Source organism: Camelus ferus, chromosome 21, assembly GCF_009834535.1.
Source record: "Camelus ferus isolate YT-003-E chromosome 21, BCGSAC_Cfer_1.0, whole genome shotgun sequence".
NCBI lineage: Eukaryota > Metazoa > Chordata > Mammalia > Artiodactyla > Camelidae > Camelus > Camelus ferus.
This window is the reverse complement of record NC_045716.1, coordinates 5894217-5901967: the sequence shown is the minus strand read 5'-3', so window position 1 is coordinate 5901967 and position 7751 is coordinate 5894217. Positions and strand designations below refer to the sequence as shown.

General features: G+C 44.5%; 1 pseudogene; it reads left to right on the top strand.

The window, feature by feature from the left end:
• Window positions 1–1890: 1890 nt before the first annotated feature.
• On the top strand, window positions 1891–2717 carry LOC102524545 (annotated as a pseudogene).
• The last annotated feature ends 5034 nt before the right edge of the window (window positions 2718–7751 follow it).

The window sequence follows — 7751 nt, the reverse complement described above, 5'->3', positions numbered from 1 at the left end:
AGGTACCTAGGCTATAAGATTTTGTCTCAGCCCTTCAACTGACTCCTAGAACCTGACAACTGCATGTAGAATCCTCTGACTGTGGGTCACGGTTTCTTACCCGACGGGTGGGCCATGAGTCTGGCTCACTAATGGCTGTGCTGCCATGTTTAGTCCTCCTGGGAAGAGGTACTGGAGAGGGACACAGACACTGACAGCAGGAATCAGATATGGCTGATTATGACACAGATTCAAATATCAAATTATATGTTCCAATAGCTCACAATAACGTGCATGAAAATCTGACATAACTCTTTCGGCTTATAATATGATACTAGTCTTGCCCTACGACACCAGCTATGTTACTGAAATGTTAACTTCAGAAGGGACCTTGCAGGTTATTTTAGCAACTTCACTTCACTGATGATAAAAACTAAGATTCAGAGAGATGAAGTAGTTTACCCAATACCACAAAGCTACCTAGAAGCTCATCAGGATTATACTGATGTGCCGGACCTGCCTGCCATAGGGCTACAGGAACTGATTATTAAATATTCAGGAATTACGGGAGCCAGTAGTCAAGCCATCGGTAATTTGCAATCCACTACGATGGGATTATTTCCACCACAGAAACTGGCAAATGCTGCAAGGTCAGATTGTTTTTAGATGACCAGTTTACCAGCATTGTGATTACAACCCCAAACTCCTAGCCCCCATTCCAGTGTTCTTTCAACCACAGAATTATCTTTCTGTTGCTAGGCTTCATTGCCCATCTCTGGTTTAAATATCTAGCCCAGTTATTCCAAATGCTCCTTTTGTGACATCCCAAAGCATCTCTAATTATCTCAAGAGTTATTATGAAACTCTTCAAACACTCACCAACCAAAATTAATTTTAATTAGCTTTAATTATTTTACATGGACACATGGCATACAACAGTTATATGGGTCATGGAATGAAATAGATTGTGTGGGATCTCCCCATTCCAAAAGGTTTGGGATTTATCAGTCCCTGCCTTCCCCAGCCCCACAAATCTACAGTTACTAAGTTTTTCAACCTGGCAGCTTAAGTCTTCCTGCTTTTTAACAAAATGCACTCATTTGGACAACGCATTAGCGCCCATCCCCAACAGGAGGGGGGCTGAAATTAGTCTTGGGGTCCCAAGTCCTGGTTGCAGGGCCGTGGTGGGTCCCATAGGCTCTCACTTGCTGGAATGGCTACAGTCTTCACATTATCCGTTCCCCAGCGTCCTGTCCTCTTGCCTGAGTCCTACTCTGCATTCCAACTGTCCACTAGAATCGGAGCCCTGGCCAGTTGCTAACAGTTGTGAACTTCCTCCCCCAGTCTCTGCCCTCCTTTCCAAATGTCAGAAAGAGGATCTTGCTTCAACCAGGAGTAGCTACCCTAGTGTGACGTCTAACAAAAGCATCATCACTGCTCACAATTCTGCTAATCTCTACCCACCAGATTAGCTCTGATAGATGTGAACACCCACTTAGATCCAGGACAGGCTTGCCATGAAGCCACGAGCACGATGATTCAATGACTGGCTACTCCTGCAAGGGACAGCCCAGCAGCTGAGACATCCCCCAGGCTTGATCCCATTCCTTAACTAAAAGTAAAAGCTTAGAAAACACACTGAGGGGCCGTCTGTCAACAGGTGAGCAGTAATTATTTGTCTAGGTGATGAGACTGTGGATGATTTTATTTTCCTTTTCTTACTCAACCATATTTTCTAACTTTTCTGCAATAAACATATTTTGAAAGACAAAATCAACTAACATTTTTTCAATATAGCTTTTAATCAATACTATATCCCACTGTGATGTCATATCCGTAACTAATTACGCACCCAAGTTGTTAAAATGGAGCAGAGACGATAGCTGGGACTCCAGTGAGGCACTTGGGGCTGCAGTACTGGCTGAGGGTGGACAACAAAAGAGAGTTATATGCCGATTCATATGGAGATATTGGAGAGACAGAAAAGGAATACAATTACTAAAGGTACTAATCTCAAAAGAAGCAGGTCACATGGGATCCAGAGGATAGAAGCCAAAGTCAAGCCTAGCTAAGAGGAAGGGATAAAGGGGGTGAAGATGAGCATCAATGGAGGCAAGTTTGTACAAAAAGAGACATAGCTTTTGGCTTTTGGCTCAGAGGAGTCCAAGGTGCAACTTTCTTCAGTTGTCCCGAATTCGGGTTCATCACACAGACACCAGCCACCTCCACCATGACAGCCCAGCAAGATCAAAGTCTTATACCTGGGGTGCATCCCTGGGGAAGTCAGTGCCACCTCTGTCCTGGCCCCCAAGATCGGCCCCCTGGGTCTGTCTCCAAAAAAGGTTGGTGATGACATCACCAAGGCAACTGGTGATTGGAAGGGTCTGAGGATTACAGTGAAACTGACCACTCAGAAGAGACAGGCCCAGACTGAGGTGGAACCTCTTGCCTCTGTCCTGATCATCAAAGCCCTCAAGGAACCACAAAGAGACAGAAAAAAGCAGAAACACATGAAGCACAGTGGACGCTTCACTTTTGATGAGATTGTCAGCATTGCCGGACAAGTGCGGTGCCCGTCCTTAGCTAGAGAACTCTCTGGAACCACTAAAGAGATCCCGGGGACTGGCCAGTCTGTGGGCTGCAATGTTGATGGCCACCACCCTCACGGCATCAAAGGTGACATCAACAGCGGTGTGGATGGAAAGCCCAGTGAATTAACTGCAAAGAAACTTATTTAACCAAGGGTTATTTGACAACCAAAAAAAGGGGGGGGGGGTGCTGGGAACTGAGACTTCTCGGGGAGTAAACTGCTAGGGATCACGGTGAGCATTTGGTGAGAGACCGAAGAAGCATTATGAAGGTTTGGATTGGCCAGTGTGGAAAACGGGGGTGGGCTTTAACTGGGAACATGTCCTCAGAGGAACAGGTAGGCAGGAAGTGCAGCTGTTACTGGACACTTTCACAGATTTGAAGGTTCGTGGGAACAATGAGCATCTGTGCTTTGGTCCTTGCTGTACCCACAATGCCTAGCACAGTGCAGGATGTATGACAAGAGCTCAATAAAGTTTTATTTATAAGTGAATGGACCTCTTAAATTTACAGCAGCAACAGCCTATCTGCAGACTGTACCCAGTAGTTTTCACAGCCTGAGTACAGAATTAAACTTTGACAGGGAATTTCTAGAGAAAGTAAAAGAAATGTTGAGCCAATGAGTTAAGGGGGCTGAGCAGAGAGCGGATAAAGGGATGCCATGTTGGACATAAATAAGATAAACACACACAAATTATCTGCATGCCTTGTTAAACTGAGGTGCCTAGAAATACTTAAGGGGCCCTCTCCAGTTGGACAGTGACAGAAAAACATTCAATCACAATTCAAAATAAAAAAACCATAGTCACAGTGAGAATGACTGAATAATGTCTGCACCTGCATTTCCAGAAACATCTGATGCACTGAGGTGCTTTTTAGTCAGCCAGCATCTTGTAGCTCCGGCTCCAGGAAGGAGTCAGGGGGAAGGGTGAGTACAGAGCAGCCTCTTAACTCCAGCAAAGCCAGCGCCTGGGGCCAGCCTTGGAGATATGGAGCTGGCAGCCCCGGCCAGAGACTGGCCATCAAGGCTTGGACCCCTTCCCTCAGGTGAGCCAGATGGCAGGCAAGAGGCAGAGCAGCATGTGCCTGTCAGCAGTTCCAGTTATCAGGAAGGATGCGTGCCGGAAAACACGGTCCAAGGGCCAGAGACAATTAGCCTGGCACAGGCACCAGGAGCTACCCATGCCAATGTGGGGACGGTTGCTCTGACCACATTCCTGGAAGTGAAGGTTTGGACACTGTGTTGGTTTTCTACGGGACCAAGGAACCCTGCGTGTGAGCCCTGATAGAAGGGCTCCTCTAAATGCCACACATGTGGCTGCCTGCAGACCTGCCCTACCTCCACCTACTTTTGCTGCCAGAACTAGAAAGTGAGCGTACCGTTTGAGAAGAAGAATGACTCCATTCTTCCTCATCAGCCCTGGGCTGGCAGCGGTGGCCCCACTTTCTCCTCCCTTCCCCCTCCCATTTTACTCCTGCTCCCTGAACCCGGATGAGTGGGGTGGCAGGTGGATAACCCCACATCCAGCTCCTTTAGGCAAAGGTGACTCACACAACTGCTAAATGAAAGAAAAAGCCATCACATGCTGGGAGTGTCCTCCAAGCCCCAAAGCCAAGGGGACGCAGGCAGAAGAAGGCTGCCTGCGTGTGACTCTCAGCTCCACCATCTGCAGGCTGTGTGGACTCGGGCAGGTTATTCCATGTCTCCTTTTCCTCATCTATAAGATGAGGATCATAACAGAACCTTCCCCAGACAGTTATTGTAAGAGTAAAATTAGATTAAACAAACCCGCAAAGTACCTGACATCCAGTAAACACTCGATAAATGTGAACTGCTGCAGTTTCCCTGAAGATGCTGTAAAGGGCCCAGGAAGCATTCTGCGTGAGTCATCGGCAAGGGATTAACTGAGGACCCACAACTGCTGTGAAACCCACAACTGCTCCTTTACCCTGAATGCAGGGTCCCCACTCAATCATGAGGTCAGGGGGAACTGAGAAACTAAGCCACACAACTCCATAGGGAAAAAGGATGCATTAAGGTACGAACATCAGAATTAGAAACTTCACGAAATGCAGCCCTGTGCTTCTCACACTGGAGCACTTGTAGGCCCAGGAACCATGCAGGTTGCCACAGAATTAATACCAGTTTTGTTTTGTAAGCAATTTAAAATACTATTTTATAAACCGATTATATTTCAACTAAAAAAATAAAAACTAAAGTATTATTTTAATATTAAACAAACACAAATCTTACGTTATTGAATATTATGAAATAAAATTCAAATTTGTATTCATTTTTACAACAAAGCATGAGAAACTTCAAAAAACACTTCATACTTGCAATGGGACACATACACCCAGACACACACACACACACACACACACACACACTTTCACATACACATACCCTGCACCCCCTGCCATTTGGTGGAAACGTTTGAGAGACACATTCTGAACAAGAGCAGACATTCAGACACATAACTGATGAGCTGGAAAGAATTCCTGGAAGGAATCCATCCCTGCAGGTGAAGCAGTGTCTAAGCCAGGAGACTCAGGCCAAGGCATACAGCTCTCTGATTTACAGACCCCCGGCGCTTCACTTGAAGCGCTGGACAAAAATCCCCTATCACATCAGACTCCACAGGGTACCCAGGAGGCCAGCGACTCTCTGTTTACCTGGGGCAGGACGCATTTATTCTGCAGCTACGGTCAGTCCTCAGACTCCCTACAGAAATACATGCCAATATTTTAGAGTCAAGATATTCTTCCTGATGGTAACACACATGCCTGACTCAGACTCATTTAAACTCTTAGAACACAGGAAAGCATGAAGCCACTCAGCCTCCTCCTCTCCGGGTTACACGTCCCAATCCTGTTTATGTTTCCTCATACAGTTTCCTTCCCTCAGTCGTTCTGGACAGTAGCAAAGGCCCAGGGGAAAGGAAATAGGAAGTGAAACCTGCATTTAGTTTTAACTCTGCAATTTCCCAGTCACTGTATTTGGAAAAGCATCACTGAATCTCCAGGAGCCCCACCTTTAAAATGAAGTCTAAAAAGTACCTCACCAGGCTGTGATGTGGCTGAAATGAAATGATATATGGCAAAACACCAAGGTGCCTGTTAAATAGACATTTTGAATAAATCTCTGCCTCTTCCTCTTTCAGGATCCTTACCTGCTGTTAAAGGCATGAGAAGCTGAACTGTGCACAAGGCTCATGAGTATGGTACAGGGTAGTGGTGGAGAGTTCAGGCTTTGCCATTCAAATTGGATTTGTGTCCCAGAGCCTCCCCTGGCTAGCTGTGAGACGTCGATCCAGATTCGGACCCTCTCAGGCTAAGTGTCCTCACTTGTTAAGGGATTGTATAATAATGGATATCTTCACAAAGTTGTTGTGGGATAAATGAGACAATGTACCGCTCGTGGCATGTAGGAGGTGCTCAGTTAACATGTGATGGATAGATGAATGCACCACCGAGCAGAAACATTTGGCACAGCGCCTGCAGAGTAAGGGTTCACCAAGCGGTGGTTGTAAATGCTGTTGTATAAAAGATCGTAGCAAGAGAGCTCCCTCCCAGGCTGCTCAGGGTATACGTTCTCATGTTCTTTCATCATAGCAGTTCATATTTAACTTTCATCTTAGCTGTTCTTCATTATTGGCTTAGAATCTGATCTGAGCTTTTTATTTTTAATTTTTCTCCTGCCCTCTCTCTCATCATCATAATCCATTGTATTCATAGCTTGTCGTCCACAGGGATGGGCCTTCTTGGCTCTTTATTTTCATTACCCAGTGGTATCAGCAGAGTTTGTCCATTTGGGGGCCAATCAAAGGGAGACCAGAAAGGCGAGAGATTTCACCAAACTCACGCAATGTCAGTATTAGTCATCACGTGGAGGAAAACCAACTCTAGCACGTCTAGTTAAAGCTTTGTTCAGAAAAGCAGACTGGTTAGTAATAGCCATGTGACATATTCAGCATAAAAATGCAATTATTTAAAAATCTATGCCATATTACTCAGCCATAAAGAGAATGAAATAATGCCATTTGCAGCAATGGGGATGGACTGAGAGATTATCATTCTAAGTGAAGTAAGTCAGACAGAAAGAAGATCATATGATATCACTTATATGTGGAGTCTAAAGAAAAGGGTACAAATTGAACTTATTTATAAAACAGAAACAGATTCACAAAAAAGAAAAAAAATAGAAAGAAACAGACTTGCAGACAAAGAAAACAAATTTATGGTTACCAAATGGGAAAGTGGCAGGCGGGAGATATATTAGGAGTTTGGGTTTAGCAGAAACTAACTACTATATATAAAACAGATAAACAACAAGGTCCTACTGTAGAGCACAGGGAACTATATTCAATATCTTACAATACACTATAATGGAAAAGAATCTGAAAAAGAATGTATATATGTAATTCTGAATCACTTCGCTATACACCTGAAACTAACAAGACATTATAAATCAACTATAATTCAGTAAAATAATAATAATAATCCATTTCATAATCTTCAAAGCTATCATTCAGTGTAAATTCAACTTGACATACATATATGAATATATATTCATAAGAACAAAGCTCAAAGATGAATTTCTCTATTTCCTCCTTGTCCCATTTGTCAGTCAGTTAAGGTGCATACCACTTCGCTGGCTCCACCACGTACAGAAATAGCCCATGTGTGTGCACAGCATGAGTGCATACACATATTTCAGTGGCACTCACATCCTTGTTCTCTCGGCCTGGAATAACTGACTGCAGATAGAGCAGAGATCCCCAGGAGTGCTGTTCTAATGCTGAATTTAGCACATCAGGGCAATTTCCACTGGAGCCACTTAAGATGCCAAAAAACAAAGCTCATACTTCAGTTTCTGGAGGACACTGAAGGGCACCACAAGCTGATGGAGAAGTTTCTTTTCTAAGCATAAATGTTGGCAGTTATCACAAGGGAGCTGGCCAGAGGTCATTCTTTTCAGGGAGCCTCTCTGAATGAATGTTACAGATTCTCTGCATGCTGAGCAAACACTTACTGCCTTTCCCGACATTGCAGCTGTGACGTGGTTTCTGAACAAGCTTCCTAAGAATATTCCCTTCTTTCACTAAGGATGCCATATTTTCTATGCTCCACGATGTCATGGCACTATGACCCCATGCCCTAAGGCTGGTCCAAATGTCATT